At 41.5% G+C, this 17,640-nt stretch overlaps 1 long non-coding RNA gene across 2 annotated transcripts in view; it reads left to right on the top strand.

Annotated features, from left to right (window-relative positions):
• Positions 1-7,722: 7,722 nt before the first annotated feature.
• Positions 7,723-17,640, top strand: part of LOC306818469 — a 56,536-nt gene continuing 46,618 nt past the window's right edge. The window contains exons 1-3 of one of the 2 annotated variants that reach the window (XR_013778250.1): positions 7,723-7,767; positions 8,123-8,184; positions 8,278-8,342. This is a non-coding gene — a long non-coding RNA (uncharacterized lncRNA). The remainder of the gene's footprint in view (positions 7,768-8,122; positions 8,185-8,277; positions 8,343-17,640) is intronic. The other variant, XR_013778251.1, reaches the window with a different exon arrangement.

Raw genomic sequence — 17,640 nt, forward strand, 5'->3', positions numbered from 1 at the left:
AGTGACACGTCCTTAACCTCATCAAAGGAGACGTTAAGCAAACCATCACTTACCCGTCAAGGTGCGAGGCTCACCCCGCTGAGACCCGCAGCCCTGGACGGATTTTTCTTCTTCCTTTCTGTAAATTAGAGCTTTCTTCTCAGGGAGCGGCATGCATTTTTTATGAAGGCCTCATGGCCGATGGTGGATGGCTGCCTGGGCGTTCCCATCGCTAATACGCCACTGTCCTCTTGATTTAATTAGACGTTGGCCCCCTCTATTTTAGACAAGGAAATATCTGCTCTAATTAAGCGTTAGACAATGAACAGACATGCAATTCAATGCCGGGTTAATGTGGTCATAAAAAATCCATGATTCCTTGCCCTTTGCCCTCCCCTTTTTTTGGCATTTCCCCCCAAATTCTCCAAAAAACAGACTTCACATTCTTTCTCTGTGTGTGCTTTTCAGAACAGGCCAATTACTGTTTTTTTGGTTGCTTTATAATTATTCATGCAGGAGAGACTCCCAGCACTTAATGGACTTAGCAATGTTTTGTACTCTCTCGCTGGAAACAGATAATTACTCCATTGAGGAGGAGAAACCTTTGCAGTCCAACCTGGGAGTGTAAAAGGAATGAATGTAGCGTTACATGTATGTAATTTCTGTAAAGGAAGCATTGCCTCTGTAGCCTGCAGGGATTAGGCCCTAATGACAGAAGTTAATTATATTAAGAGTAATTTTCAAAAACAGTTCATGAACTGCAAATTATACTTAAATTTGCTCCTTAAAGCTCTTCACTGTAATTAAACAGCCTAATATCTAAAGACAATGAACGTGTGCGACAGGAGCGATGGTGGTGGGAACTTCGAGGGGTCAACGGTCCATGAAGAGGATCAGTACACATCTTCAAGAGTGCCACTGTAAAGCTCTAGCTACGTCACGCCTGTCAGCCCTGCTCTCCACTTTCTTGCACTTCCCTGTGACAACAGACTCACCGTCTGTGTTGCCATTTTTCAAATAGGAATTAATTCGTATGATTTTCGTTCCCTTCTTTTTTCTTTTTTTTTTAGCCGGTGACACCTCGACGTGTAAAGTGAAAAGTGCTTGAGCCGCTGTAATCCGCCAAACAGTTGACGATGTGTTATTTTTCTTTTTTCATTTAAGCGTTTCTGAGCTCTACAGGAGATGGAGGGAAATAACAGGAGAATTATGCATTTGTCCGCCTGTAATTAGGTGTAGTTCTTCCCTGAGTTTTTATTTAATGATCGGCCTTTTTGCAGCAAGGAGCAGTACTTTTGAAGTGTAATGATTCTCCTCTCAGGCGACTTAAAAGTTGCAGGGAAAAATTGCAGTCATTCTGGGGCTTTGAACAAGCCTTAATCTGTACAAAATTTAGTTTGGCCTTGCTTTTTTTTGACATCAAAGACTCACGAGAACGCATTATTCAATCATAACTGGTATGTTAAACCAGCAAAATGCCTTTGTTAAAGTACTTACAGGAGGGTTTTCACCTCCGAGAGAAAGAGAGACGCATGGAAGCTTTCCGAGTCATGCCATTTGTGAAACTGCATATTATAAATCTACTTGGAATTTCATGTGGCAGGGACTGTATGTTCTGTGTGGTTCAAGTGCATGTGTGTGTGTGCAGGAGGGGGGGGGTATTTTTCTCTCGCGAACACACTCGCATGCAAAACTATGCAAGCACAAAAACACATTCTCAGTGTCTTCCATTGCCGCTGTGAAGCCAGACCCCCCGTGGCTTTTCTCACTTGTAATCATGTCCAAATTTGCACAGGAAGGCAAGGGAAGGAAGGGGAGAGCCATGTCAACTTGTGTGGGTGTTTTCTGTCTTATTTTTAATTATTATTACATACAAAACCAACTTCTGATCTCTCCGAAACCCGATATCCAAATCACCTTCTGAACCCGTTCAAACGCCAGAGCTCTGAAACATTTTATCCTCATCCTGTCCCTTTTCAAACTAAAGTAAAATTGGCTCAGGGAGGGAGAAACTCGAGACCTGCCAAGTAACAAGTAGGTAAAATATAAACGTAAAGAGTACAGAGAAGTCCTCAACGATGGTAGAAAACCTTCCGAGGTAACGTGTGAACAAAGAGTTCTGGAGGCACAAAAAGCTCTAGAAATTAAATTGCATCCAACTTTAAATTAGGGATTACATATTTGTGATATTTATGACGGATTTAGGTTCATATTATGCAGGAAAATGCAATAAAACCACATTTCAAGTTTGCAGTCTGGCACCAAACAAACTTGGTTTCTGTAGTTTCACCTTTTCTGTTTTCAACTCTGAACTGTTGCATTTATAAAACATGTATGACCCGTCTCTGCGTGTAAATGCAAACAAGGCACGTGTGTGCAAGCTGTTCACTCTGCATATAAATGTCCAAACTTTCAGCTGCTGAAGTCTGAAGTCTTGTGACAGTCTTGACTGTCGTTTTACACTTGAGTTTATTAACCCTTTAATTTAAAATCTAAAGTTACATGAATCAAACCATTAAGAGTCATGATCAACCTACCTCATACTGTAGCTTTCATTACAACGTCTAATATCATGTTCTGCAGTTCAACATTTACCACATACAACACTGTTTTATTATTTGTTTTATCTCCATCTCTTGGCCTCACATCTCATCTCTGTGGACCCATTACGACTACATTGTTCTTTCTAAATGATTAATTACCTTCTATTGGCAGTGTTTGTTCTTTTACATGCGTGCATGAGAAGCTTAGGAGCCCTGAGCTGATAATTGAAACTTGTTCTGTCAGTTCTTGTCTCTTAAACCTGCAGAAATTTGGCACCAAATATAAATTATAGGCCAGAGTAGCTTCAATACCTTCATGAATGTTTTGTTGCTCGATACAACGTTCTCATTTAATTTAAATGTTTCCTAGCAGCGTGTCGTCACTTCAGATTTTCATGTTCTTGTTAGGGTCGACATGTACTTGGCGTCCTCCTGCACATCTCCATTCATGCCTTGTACGCTCTCGGGCAGCTTGGAGGAGTTGGTGGCATTCTGTAAGTGTGTGTTAACGTGTGTGTGTGTGTGTTCGAGCCCACCTTGGCAGTGGCACGAGCTATCAGCAGGGCCCAGCCGGTGTGCTAGCAGTGAAACCGCGGTGTTTCTAACAAAGCCACTCTGACTGTAACCATTCACATTCGTCCCCCGGGCAAGGCGAGGTGAAACTTTCCAGAAGAAAAGAAAAAGCAGAGGCTCTAAATGGATCCGTGGAGGGTGGTGACGAGGGGTGAACCCGCCGCCATGTGTGCTGAGGAAGTCTGCACGCCACTCAGACCCTGCAGGCGACACTCAGCCAGGACTTCTGGCCAACGCGTCACACGAGACAATGAGATGGAGAAAGCGTCCTATCTCTCATCTAATATGTAAAGCAGTTGTAAAAAAATGGAGGAAATGTATTTAAATGTTGTTACATGAGATTTGCAGCTATTTGCATTTTTTTTTGGTGCTTCTTTTAATTGTCTTTTTTAAATTTGTTTTCACAAATAAATGAAGTTATTGTGACACCGAGCACAGAGCCGGAGACATTAATCCCAGCTGATTGCTTTTGCTGACCTTCTTGCCTGAAACACATGCATGTTTTCTCCAGCAGGAAGTTTGTCACACAAGTTTTCTGCATCACAATGATCCGCTCCTCATAAACACCCTCGCCACCCTCATTTGCGTGATCTCGGCGAGCATCAATCTGCTGTCGCTGACGATGTCCGTGAAGGAGCCGCTGCAGCGCTGATCGAGTATGAAGGCTTTAAATAGCCGCGTGGCTCAGATTGCAGGGTGTCAGAGCCTATCGACTGAGGACGAGGGTGATGACGGTGTAGAAGAAGAAGAAGAAGTGGTCAGAGTGGGTGAAGTGGGTCAGGTCCGGAGTGAGTGGACGTGTGATGTGACCCGTTAGAGGAGGGGTGGATGGACTCGGGGTAGCTCTGTGTCTCTGTCTGGGAGTGGATGCAGGACGCTGGTAGCCAGGGGGTGAACAAATCAGAGAAAGTTAAAGTGACGCTGAATGAGAAGTTTGCAGCTTTGCACTTCACTGAGCTCAGAGTCCACACAGAGCTGCAGAGACTCAGACTCTGTGCCAGGTTAGAGAGAGAGGAGGATCTGTCCAAAAATCAGAATGTGTTAATCTGATGACTTAATCACACCAGCAAAGGTTGATCCAGTTAATGAAGCGTCTTTATGTAACTCACCCTTATTCTGCATCCTTACTTCTCTTGTTTCTCGCTTTCTTCCAGTCTTTCTCTCAAGCCTTTTGTGCCTCTATCGGACAGTGGAGAGAGCCAAAAATCAAGGACAGAGCGAGGAATGACATGCGAGAAAAGAACCACAGGTCAGGACGCGAACCCTGGCCATCCACCATCCTGCACATGGTTCCTTCTTCCTAACTTAATTTTCTCTTTCCATCCTTCTTTTTTTTAATTACCCTTTGCTATGTCCTTACTTCCTTTTTAGAGCTCTCTTCTTTAAGGGCACCTTTCCCATCTACACTCCTCCCTTCTCTCCTTGATGACTTCTTCTTCCTTCCTCTTTAGTTTATTTGAGAAAGGAAGGACTGAAGGAAAGATATTCCTTCAAGAAAAAAAAACCTTCTTGAAAAGGTTAGTCGTTCAGAAAGTGTAAGATCTGAGGAGAAGATTGCCTTATAAATAACACTAAATGTGAGATATGAATGAAATCTAACATTATTCAAAACTGCCTGAGGAGAAACTTTCCTCAACGATGAGTTTTTATTAGATTTATTTTCTGATTAACATGAAAGAAAAACACTCTTTTGTCTTCTGTCATTCTTGATATGCTTTTAAATCAGAGGTGCTCTCACTGTTTCCTGAGGTTGTGGATATGTGAATGTTTTCTAACTGGCTCTGACTCCATCTCTGTGTGTTTGTGTGTCCTCTCAGTTTGCATCATGCTGATCACCTCTGATTCACTGCTGCCCCTCGGCTACAAACGCCCTGTTTACGCAGAGACAAGACACCCGCTCTAATCACCGTCAAAGACTTCTAACTCCAAAGTCCTAAGGTGAGTCCAACACGAAATATAGCAAAATTTGGAATGAAATGAAACCTGAGCAGCCACAAGATGATTTGAGAGTCAGTTATGGAGGTGAATTTAGAATTTAGATGTTCAATTTCCTGATGTTGGTGGGGCCCTCCAACCAGACGGTGCTGACGGGTAGAGACAGAGCTAGACACACCCCAAAAACTAGGACGACAATCGCTCACTGGATCTACAGCTGACCATCTCCCTGGTTTGTCAGGGCCTGAAGTTTTTGAGCCCTCAGGGGCTCCTCCTTGTCTGTGCACTCGAGCAGTGGCCTGCCTTGCCTGTTGACAAACAGCGCCTCTAATGTTGGTGTCAGTTTCACTGTCATTTAGATCACCTTGTGCCCCGCCACTCCATCCATTTGTTCAATAAAAAAGGACCCAGAAAAGTTGTAATCATTGTGAAAGCTTCCAAAGAGACACCTGAACATGTCAGCTCTTCAACCCCTCCACCAGTGTGTCTTCAACTTGTAAGATAGCGGCGGAAAAGCAAACTGCATCATCATGAGCACAGGGAAACAACCCCAACAAAGAGACAATAACAAATTAAGAAATTTCCACCAATATGTGAACATCTTTCTTCGTTGCATCTCTGAAGGCCGAACCCAGTAAGACTTTGGGATTCCAGTCAGACTTGAGCGATGATTAGATTGCTTCACCCAATTCTTCTATGAAGCGTCTCACCCGGTGCCTTTAATATGCAAATGGTAGGTATGCAAAGCTCTGATGCTTTTCTTTAAAAGACATGTCCTCGGGCGATAGCAGTGGGCTTCCAGGGAGCGCTCTGGTTTAGCATGAAATAAATAGTTGTTAAAGGGATCACACAAGTTCGCATCTTGGAAGATGAAAAGCTAATTGACATGAATAATTTATTTGTATTGCAGGATCTTAAAGATATCAAATAGCGGTGGATAAATAAAAGTTGAGTTCAAACATGATGCTGAGCGTCGAGTGTCGGGCCTTTTCCGAAACGTTCACTGGGAATTACAGCTTTCATTTCAGGCGTCATCCTTTAAACTCATAATGCCATTTGTCCTAAGGTCACTCCATTGCAATTATCAAATATTACCAGAATACTCAGAGGTATTAAGAATAATGATCTGGAGAGGAATCATTATGTTGCTGCTGTGGTTTAGGAGGGGAATATATATATATATATTTTTAAGGATGAGTCATTAAAGACTAGATTTAAAGTTGTTGTGACATCAAGTATAGACTTGATGTTGTCAAAGTGAGGAACTTTTCCAAGATACACCCCTCTACCACTTTGTGCATTTTATGAAAGAATATAACTGAATGATGGTTTTTGACATTCTTGCATGTTTGAATCCGTGCAGAGCTCTGTCGAAATAAAATGATTAGACAACTTTTTGGTGACTAAGATTTTCTGTGTGTCAAGGAGATAGTTGCTCACCATTAGGAACGAGTGAAGCAGCTCTCAGTTTGGGTAGTGACATACAAGGAAGATGTCTGAGTTCAGTCGAAGATCCAATCAAATCGCTCTTTAATCGACTCACATTCTCCCTCAATGACGAATCCCGCCCACCCAGCCCTCCATTCAGACTTGGAGCGAGCGCTTAAAGTGCTTTAAAATTGCAGTTTGACCCCTGCACAGAGAAGGTCCACACACTCCGAGTTTAATCCTACTCCTTATCTCTGTTGGCATGGTTAGAATTCAGCTCGAACTGGAAGGCCCTTCTGATTACAGACTACCCACAATGCCCTCTATTGTTGTTTTGAACTTTTGACTGCGTGGGCCGGGCCTCGACAGCGGCAAGCAGCTCTGAGGAGTCGGCAGTGGGTCGGAATATTTGACATTTCTCCGTGATGACAGCCTTGTTACTACTCTTGTTTCGTATTGTATGCATCCTCTCTGTGTGGACCTACTGCTTCTTCCCGTGGCAGCACACAAAATCTGATCTGGATGACAAATACTCTCTGGCTCTTCAGTGTGGACTGTTTTTTGCGAACTCCACCCAGCTCGTTCTCAAAGTGAGGCCTGCAAAAGTTATTTTCAAGGACTGTTTGACATACACTGGGTGTGAATGTACATGTATTCTGCACAGACAGTGTGAACACTGTTAAGATGAAGCAGCAGAAACTCTTTTTTGTTTGTAAAAGAGAAGAATCTCAGAGATTAAAAGTTTTGTATATCACTGCTGTCAAATAAATACCGCACTCTGGTTGTGATATTTGAAACATTAAATTACTAAAACTTCACACAGTGGTCCAGAGATGCCTTTATTTTGAAAAGCGGACATTTAAAAGGAACATTCCTGTGAAATTTTGCAGAATTTATTGAAATTTGTGACTATTTATTCATAATGACAACTTTTCTAGGGACAAGCATGCTAATGCGTCATGAATGCCATCACAATTCAGAAAAAAGTATTAATTTACAATCATAAAATTAAAATATCGGATTGAAGCATTTATCATTTCAGGTTTCGTACAAACAAACATCTAAAAATATAATTCAAACAATCTAGCTTAAAAAGACCAACAATTCAATGATTTGTTGTTAAAAGTTTTTTTGGGGGTGGATACACTTTTGTCCAATAAACAGTTGACAAATATTTTCCTTGTTTGCATCACATTTTTGTCTGTGTATTTATAATTTTATTAATTTATTATTTTTTGGGTTATACGAGGCAATGTTAGTGACGTCACATCCTGTTAGCGTCAGTCACCTGAGGACGCTTCACGCGCAGGTTAGTTTAGCTCCGGTCGGTTAAGTGATTGAAAACGATGAAATGTCGTATAAATGTCTCTCGGGAGGCTGTTTAATTATTTGTGTAACGTATTTTTGACGTATTTTCCTTAAAAATATTTGTATTTGTACAATAGTTATGTTTACTATTATATTTAATGACAATTAGCTGACGTCATTTTCACATTAGCATGCCGGTGCCATGGTGCTGGCCGGTGCTAATTTTTTCAAAGTGCGCGAGCCAAAGTCAAGTTATCTGAAGTTGCTGGACTGAATTAATTAAATTATATTCAGGTATGTAAGGTGGTTTTTGGTGGTTTATTGCTAATGTTCACTGTGAATACTATTTTCCTCAGATAAAAGTGACTATTATGGGATGTCGTTTCTAACTAAGCCACTTTTGAGCCTTATATAAAATGTAAGTATTGTACCTGTGTCGGTCGCTTATTGTCACATTTTTGTCCGTTATTTGTAATTTTATGAATTTATTTTGTCCTTTTTTTGGGGTTAGACGAGGCAATGTTGGTGACGTCACTTCATGTCAACGTAAGGAGCCCGAGGACGCCTCACGCGCAGGTGGGTGTCACTCCAGTCTGTCAAGTATTAAAAACGATAACATGTCGTATACATGTCTCTTGTTTAGTTTTGTGTAATGTGTGTTGACTTAATTGTCTCAGACTTATTTTTATTTGTACAATAATTATGTTTAAAATTATATTTAATGACAATGAGTTGACGTCTTTTTGGCGTTAGCATGCCGGTGCTAATTTTTCCTAAGTGCGCGAGCCTAAGTCAAGTTATCTGAAGCTGCTGGACTTAACAAATTTAATTATATTCAGGTATGTAAGGTGTTTTTTTTGATGGTTTAATGCAAATGTTCACTGTGAACACTATTTTCCTCAGAGAAAAGTGACTATTATGGGATGTCGTCGCTAACTAAGCCCGTTTTGAGCCGTATGTAAAATGTAATTATTGTACCTGTGTCTGTCGTTTTTTGTCACATTTTTGTCAGTTGTTTGTAATTTTATGAATTTATTTTGTCTTTTTTCGGGGGTTAGACTAGGCAATGTTGGTGACGTCACTTCATATGAACGTCAGGATCCTGAGGACCTCACGCGCAGGTGAGTGTTGCTCCATTCTGTGAAATGTTGTAAACGATAACATGTCGTATAAATGTCTCTTGTTTAGTTTTGTGTAATGTGTGTTGACTTAATTGTCTCAGAAATATTTTTATTTGTACAATAATGATGTTTAATATATGTAATGTTCTGGACTTAACAAATGTAATTATATTCAGGTATGTAAGATGTTTTTTGATGGTTTAATGCCCATGTTTACTGTGAACACTATTTTCCTCAGATAAAAGTGACTTATGGGATGTCGTTACTACTAATTCTGTATTGAGCCATTTATAAAATGTTGGAATTTTACCTGTGTGTCTTGAGTGTGTCTTATACACTAAATTGATTTATTTTTAATGCAGAACAGAAAGGAACCCTCCACCTGCCATGAGAGAAAAGCTTCTCGGCTGCTCCACACATCAAGTTTTGTAACCTGAAGAAGTTTTTCTTGAGGTAAGATGATGCATTGATAACTGTACACATGAAAACAAAATGCCATTACATGTTAAATTGTTGTAAATATGCATAATAGATTGGAGCAACTTCTACAGCAACATACAGATTTGTATAACCAACCACTGCTCTTGTTTTAATCAGGCCAGATTGGGGTGCACCTTAGATTAAAGGAGGGGGGAAGCAGCTTCTGTTGCACCTACTTTTACCGACACTACTGGCATGACTTTCTATTTTTACTGGTTTTACAACTTCACTTGCACGTCTCCCATGTGAATGGACGTGTTACCTTCACCAGTGTAAGTTGTAGCTTCCAGGTTGTTCATTTATTAGTGACAGAGATGTAAATGAGTGTATATCCTGTATATCATATCTGTCATATAAACTTGTGTTGATTTTGGTGTGTGGAAGGAGAACGCCTGTTAAAAAGAACAAAGCATCTTTAATTTCCTTCAAATGTACTGTTTTTGTAAGCACTGACCAACAGGACAATCACTTTCTGTACGATAGTCTGTGTTAATGGAGCTCCTCCATGTTTAACTTTAAACCCAGTGCGATCATACAACCTCTCTCCTGCTAAATCACACTCTGAGCCCTAAGATATCCTCTTTTTTGAAGTCCTGCAGTGCACAAATGAAAGCCAGCACTGTAATATGAATCAGGATATGTAACCTCACAGCTCTTCTGGGCCGAATAGCAAGTGTTAAATGAGAGAGGAGTGGAGTCTTTGAATAGAGAAATACATTCTTATTGGGGAGGTGCAGGGCTGACAATGAACCCCCTCGCTCTGAGTTGAGCCTGCGAGAGGCCGACTTGTTCATCCCTTGTTATGCCGCTAATGTGTATGATTTAGGGGGGAATTATGCACATCTCAATGTGCCTATAAATGACATTATTCATGCACAGGTGCTGCACTAAGCAGCTCCTGAATGATAATTAAGATAATCTTTCTTTTTTTCTTCCTGCTTCACGCTCGCTCGCTCCCTTTTCTCACGGATCCACTTTGTTCAGGCAATATCTCCTGTGTCAATACCTCGCTAGACTGCAGCCCCTCTCCCCTCAGCCATTGTCTGATCCTTATTCAGCACTAAAACCCGCACTAACAAGTGAGACCACGTCTATGTTTCTCCCCCGAGCCTGACGGTATTTCTCAGAAATAACGTGCCAAGTTGAATTAAAGTGAGAGAATGAGGAAAAAAAAGAAAAAAGTTTTGCGAGGCAGAAACTTGGCGGCAGTGTTCCCGAGGGAATTCACCGCGCAATGAATTTCTCAAACGAGAATATGAAGACATTGATGTCGAGCACTTTGCATATGATAAGCTCTTTTTCCATAAAGAGAAATGATTAGTTTTGGAATGGTTGGGAAATGTTGCAGAGGAAAAAGTGTCCCTAGCTCTGAGATATTAAGAACATTTAGAATACATTAAAAAAGATCTGTTTTTTGTCTTAGTTAGGTGGTAAGTTATGCCAAAAAGTGGTTTCAACTCAGGTTTTCTGTTAAAAATGCATTAAAGCTCTACTTTCTGTCTTTGCACAAACATGAAGCACATTTTTCTTGCTTTGTTTGGACAGTAGTGGAACGCCTGGTGCCAAATGTTCCTGCAGAGATGCATCATCACAGAGAGAGAGAGTTAGTGAATCCAGCTTCATTTGTGTTATTGGGAAGCGGAGGTTTTCAGGGCTGGAACCCCTCTCCTTTGTGGTAAACAGTGAGTGATGATTATCGTCGCGTTCAGAGAGGAAATCCAGCTGTATTGTTTTAGCACGGCCACTTGTTTACAAAAACCTCTGTGCTGTTCAGGGGCTGCGCTTGATTCACTTTTGTTTTGTGTTCAAATCACTCGTTTTGTTTGTATTTTTTCCATTTTCTTGTTGTGTTACGCTCCGGCCCACGTCGTGAGGGAAGCCATCCAGTGTCTCTGCAACCTGCAGCTGGGTTTCATTACCCGGCTTTTGCCACACCCTTTGATTTCAAATAAACACACAGGGTATGTATACCAATGTGGGGATAAATAGGAACTGCAAATAATTCATAGCATTTGTTTTATACTTCTCTGCATGCCAGAGGGGCGGATCCTTCGGAGACAGTTTCTAAGACTGTCAAAGGTGACATATCAGGATATTTTTAGTGATGATCTCCACATAAGCAATTAAAGCTTTGATCAACTATGTTTTATGATTTTGAGAATCAACAAGTTTCCCCTGTTACGATAGCAGCTGCTGTCCGTCATTTCTTCTTCGTCTTCGTCTTTTGGTTTTTGTGGTGGTTCACATTCATAAGCGTCGCATCACCGCCATCTGCTGGATGTCTTTCATTTTAATCTCTGACCTGCCCATTTGCATTATGGAAACCGTACGCAAGGGAGACTGGTGTGAACGATGGTGAACATTTTTCTCTCATCAGTACAACATAGGGACGTTTTTGGCTAACTGCGGATCTCTCATTTGTTCGACTACTGCATTTTGACCAAATAAGTACGTACTTCTAATAGCGTGGCGGCTACAAAAACAGCCTGAGATCGTTACAGCTCTTCAGACGAGGTTACCTGGCGACCAACTCTTCTTTGGTATTGCTACAGTGGCCACTGAAGGTCCCCAGCTCACCATCACTATAGATTTATCGGTCGTAATTAGTTGCATGAACTAGTTGTCTTATGTACAGAGTATTGAGATGAGTAATTCAGCTTTAACATACCTTGTGAAGGTGTATGAATGGTATGCATGAACTAATTTTTTTTACTTGGCTGATACTGCAATGATTTGGTTTATTTACTACAGTGTATTAAGGTTGGGTCAGCCTTTAACAGAGCCAAATGAATATTTCAGCACAGTAAGAAAACCTGCATGATGGGAGTTGTGAATTATGTTCAGTTAAGCAGTAATTAGTGAGTCTGTGAGGCTGGACAGAGACTCTTCCACAAATGGTAAAGAAAAACCTTTGGACCACAGACTCCATCTGTCACCGCTGCAGTGGCAAACGGTAGAATTAACTTCCTCTAAAACCCAGATTTCCTCTGCAAATGACACTGAATCATATATATTTGAACCGTGCCTCCTGGCTACAGCGTGTCCTGAAATGTCTTTAATAAGGATGAGGATGTGAAGCCGCTGCCGTGGCTCCAGTTTTAAATTAGAAATAACCCGGCAGAACGCTTGACTTACAGAAAAGGTTAGCTTTAAACACAACACATTAATCTCTGCTTCTCGTTTGCACATTTATAGATCTGTGTGTGTGTGTGCGCGCAACAGCCTCCGCCATTAACTGAAATATGAAAAAGCAATTACAGAAATGAGTGTGTGCAGGGAGAAGTGTCCACGGCCATCCTGACTGAAATATGAAACAGCACATTTTAACCAATGCTTCTGTGGGGGGAGTTTGGTCGGTGTGATCAACATAATCTAAATATGATAAGGCAAAGATAAAATCAATAATTATTATGAACATCATAAACTTAGAGGATGCTGCAGGAATATATGCTCAGGCCTCACAGTCTGCACTACAGAGGCTTGTATCTGTTTTACCGCTTGCTCATCTTGATATTATTTTTTGTTGTGTGGCAGAAATTGCAGCTTTTTCTGATGACGGGCAATTTGAACGTGAATAGACATGTGCCGTGTTGTTTGAAACGGATTGGCTAGCTGCAAACAGCTGAAGTGGTTTTCAGTGTGCAGGACGAGAGCACACGAACGTCTGCTCGGAGTGAGACGCTGTTTTATGTTGCCATTAGCAGATTGGAGTTTTTGAACCCACAAATATTTTACAGAGGACGCAACAGAAGCATAAAGAAGCATGTTTTTTTTATCTTGGCATTAAGCTTCAACATATCCTTGGAAAGTTCTTCAGTGTGCAGTATGAAGTGACTCACTCATTAGCTGCAAAGAAACACACCTGCACAGACATGATCAGATATAAAACTGCATGAAAAATAAGTTCGCAACCGTGTATCAGACACAGCCAACTTTTAAGATCAAACAATAGGTATTAAAAGTGCGTCTTTTACGCAAAGTTTTTAAAGAACATTTTAACTTAAACGTGACAAATTAAAGATATCTAAGAAAGGTATCTATGTGTAAAAAGGCTTGGTTTGAAAAATGTATATCTCCTGGACTGAAGCAGCGTCTTAAAAGAAGTTTGTAGATTCAAGCTGTTGCGTTTTGTTGCTTCATCGTTCGTTTTCTCACTCGCTTTTGTTGTTTGTAGTTAAATGTCCATGCTTCACCCTGTCGTCTTCTACCTCAGTCTCACTGCTTCCACATCACAGGAAAAAGACTGAGTGTCTTCTTGTACTCGGCTCTATCCCCACAGATGTGTATACATATGCCGGTGTGTGTCGTATCATTTTCAATATCCTCATCTCTAAGATCATACACAGCACAGAATCAAGCAAACCTTGGAGGGTGAGCAGTGTGCGTGGGGGGGGGGGGGGAAACATCTTTGTTCCCTCTCCTCTTTAGAGAGAGCTTTAGCCGGCCCGTCTTCACTGAAGCGTACAGGATGTGCCTGATGTTTCCTTGGCAGAGGAAAAGGTAAAAATAGAGAAGGTTCATCTGGTTTGAGTTCTGCGGCACCACATTACTTTAGGGGTGATTTTTTTTTTTCTTCTTTCCTGCCCCCTTTTTTTTCTCTTGGTGTGATTGAAGCTCAAACGGACCAGGAAATGCAAATAATCCCGGTTCTGAAGAGACGTGCAGTGACGTGATTGTTGGGACGGTACGAGGCTCACCACATTAAAGGCCGAGTCTGAGCGCGAGATGAGAGGAGACTGGGTTAAGTTAAGAGAGGGGAGAGGACTTCAAAGACTGCTAGGTTCCCCCTGCCATACTGAGAGTGACGAGATGTGTCTTTTATTAATAGCGCTCAGCAGACTTTCTTGTTTCCATTGTTTAACCACCAGACTGTCGGGACGAACTGAAAGTTAACAGCTGCAGAGTAAATTACACCTTGATTAAACCTGAGGGAGGCATGCAAAGTTTTACAGTTTGTGGTTGTTTTTTTGAAGGCGTCTTTGGATTTGATTTTAGCCTCTTATCCAACTTGTAAAAAGCAGTTTAAAACGAGTTAAATCTGAACTACGAGTTGTCTTTACTGTTGGACTGTCTGTAGAGGCAGCTAAATGTGTGCAGCAGTACAAGACAACTTTCCCTACGACAGCGGCAAGCGTTTTATAATCGTTCCATATCTCATTACATCGTACCGCATCGTCCTGTAAAAACTTTTCTGTAAGGAGGTAGTTTTTCCTGACAGCTTGACTTTGACAAGTAGTAACTTTGTGTTTGATTCTGTCAACTTTAAACAAACAACAGAGAGCCACTCTGAGATCTTCTGATCACTGGTCTGTTGCTCTACACTCTGTTATTATGTCTCTGAATCAATGTCACAAGATCATTTACTGTATTTCTACGGATTCTTCTGCGTCTGAAAGAACCTTTAAGTATGAAGAGATTTGTATTTGACAAAATGAGAGAGCTGTTGTGGAGATCCATAGATTTCTAGACTTTGTGGCGACTTATTTTGCTTTATTTTCTTCTTTCAGTGAAACAAGTTTTGCTCTGCATCCATAAAAAACTCCTCAATTATCGTCATTTTGCCGCAGTGGTCTTCATCCGCTTCCACCGCTGCACAGAAGTGCATCAGACGCTATTTCAGAGCTGATTTGCATATTATGATGCACTGAGCAGCACTGCCCATCATCCCTTCTCCTCATTAAACATCCGGTATCTCGCCGCCTTTTTCGTCTGTTTTTAGAAAAAGGATGAGAAAAGTCTTGATTCAGCTGCTTTTATTCTTTTCAGCGGACATGTAATTGGTGTTTACGTGATTGTCGCTTTCCCCCCATAAATCCTTGTCAATCTAAAGTCGGTCTAGCACGTTATCAAGTGAACAGAAACAAATAGCGCAGCAGTAAACATTCCATAATTGACTGTTACGGCGTCCGATCATCAGTAAGGGTTTGATTCGAGGATGTAATCTGCTTCTTTTTGCGAACAGCACGACGGGCCACACAACCAAGAAAACGGCCACGAGAGTTAATGCAGCTCTAACCTCTGAGCCATTTATGCTCGCCAAACGTACTTGTAATGATTAAGTTTGAAAGAGCCATGTTTTATCATCGGCCAACACAAGAGTTTGACAATCTTAAGACCTTCACTAGAAATAATTAGGATCTATTTGAATGCTGAGTGTGGAGCACAGTGCCGAGACAAGAGCTAAGCTTGTTAACGAATGTGCTGGCAATTAAATGGCTCATCCCACCCCCTACCCCCACCCCCCTCAAACACCCCCCCTTCACTGTTTATGTTTTGTTATCACCTGAAAATTGATTATAATCCTCTCAGCATTTGCTTGACCATAAAGTTTCAACCTCTCTGCCAGCGTAATTGAAAACGCTGCATTGTTTTTCCTGAGCTTTTAAATTGTTTCCCCCCAACAAAAGACCAAAAGTATTTTTAGCTCCCCACAGATCCCACATGAAACCTGAGCCGGCGACATGGTTGAAATTAGTCCGCTGCTGCTTATTTGAATGTTTTCCCCCCTTCTCCCTCCGCCTTTTTAATTTCTGCACATAGTTTAACGTTAAAAATCAGGTCAACCTTTAAGATTTATGAGCAGAGAGGAGAAAAGAATTAATGGTATGCTATTTTTATTCAGTCAGTCGTCTGTTAATTTGATATGACCTTAGTCAAAGGCGGTGAAATAACAAACTCTACTTACTTCTTCTTAAGACCAAACCCCTGGTCTACCATGTTGCTTTGCTGTGGATATGAGAAGAGAAAGGGCCGACTGCCAGACTTTATTTCTTTGACTCTTATCTGCAAAACTCAACACAGGAATTTCTTGACGCTCAGAAACAAATACTCTTTCATCTCATTTCATAGCGTATTGTTTCAATTAAGCATTTTCAATGAGACGATTGAAAATCTGGCTCCTCGAGTGGAATTCAAAGACCTTTAGAAAATATATTTTGACAGCCAAAGATGATGGCGAAGACGTTACCATCAATGCTGACCATAAAGGTTGCAGCGTCTACTTTGAGCGTCTTTGTCCACAATCAGAAGCTGAGGTGCGTCACCTCCTTTTATTTCCCACCTTCTTCTCCTTCTTAGTGTGACTCCCCTCGTGACAGCATCCAAACTTTGGCCCGAGCGCTCACAGCCCCCCATTGAAGCATCCCTGCAGGGGTTTTCTTCACAGAGAGGCTGAAGCGGAGGGGAGGGGGGAGGGGGGGGCGGGGTGAAGGTGAAAGTTTGCAAACCGAGAGACCGATCTCCAACAGCAGAGCTCTTTGTTGCCAGGTTGCTTACGCTCTGCAACGTGGTGGAGTCAGGTTGACCCCTGACCTGACCTCTAGTCTGAGAGCACCGGTGGGCTGACAGAGAGGAATAAAAAAATGAAAGGAACGGGCAAACACGGTGGGAAGAAAGGATGGTAGCGGAGGAAGGGGAGGTTATGGGGGGAGGCATGAAACAAAGTGCTCAGAAATAGGTCAACCAGTATCTCATTTTTCTTGCTAAGCTTGTAATCACCCTTGACAGGCACACTGTGGAACAGGCTATTCAGGAGGAATTCAGGGCTGATCGTTGAATTACGGACCCTAACCGTCCGTCTCATGATGTGAGGGAACATTTAGAAGATGGGACTTCTTTGTTCTTTCTTCAGTTGCTGACGAGGACAAGTTGCTGGTGTTAATGTGTGTTAGTTGTGATCGTCTTTGATGAGTATGTCAGGGGGAAAACTAGATAGTGTTGATGAATGGCTCAAGGGCACCATTAGAGAGGACAAAGGATTGTTTATTCACTTCCTGTGAAGACCCATCTGAGGATGTTCCACCTCTTCAACTTCTTTCAGGAAAGATCTTTGGGAACTTTTAACATTCTCGGCTCACATAGTCTCACTTTGAAGACGTTCAGACTGAACTGTAGGAAGTGCCCACAAATCGTTTCCATGACGACGTTCAGACGAGATTGAACTGCCCTTTCTGTGCGATCAAAAGTACAATTCTTCAGTTTAAAATTTTTTTTCTGAAAAACCTGACTGCACTTGCTGCTTTCGTATGTGAAGCCAGTGCAATGCTGGGTTTACTACAGCTTTTTGTAGCCGTACACCAAGCTACTGTCGATTTATAAAAAACAACAACAAAAAAAACCTTTAATTTACCACCATTAAAAGTAGTAAGACACCTCAGAGGTCAGGTGAACGAAAAATGTCCTCCTGCTTTGACTCCTGTCAACGCAGATGATAAATTATTAAACTGGTGGAGTCTACCCTGAAACCTTTTTCCATATTTTTAGCAGGAAGTCAA

This window comes from Symphodus melops, assembly GCF_947650265.1.
Source record: "Symphodus melops genome assembly, chromosome: 23".
Taxonomy (NCBI): Eukaryota; Metazoa; Chordata; class Actinopteri; order Labriformes; family Labridae; genus Symphodus; species Symphodus melops.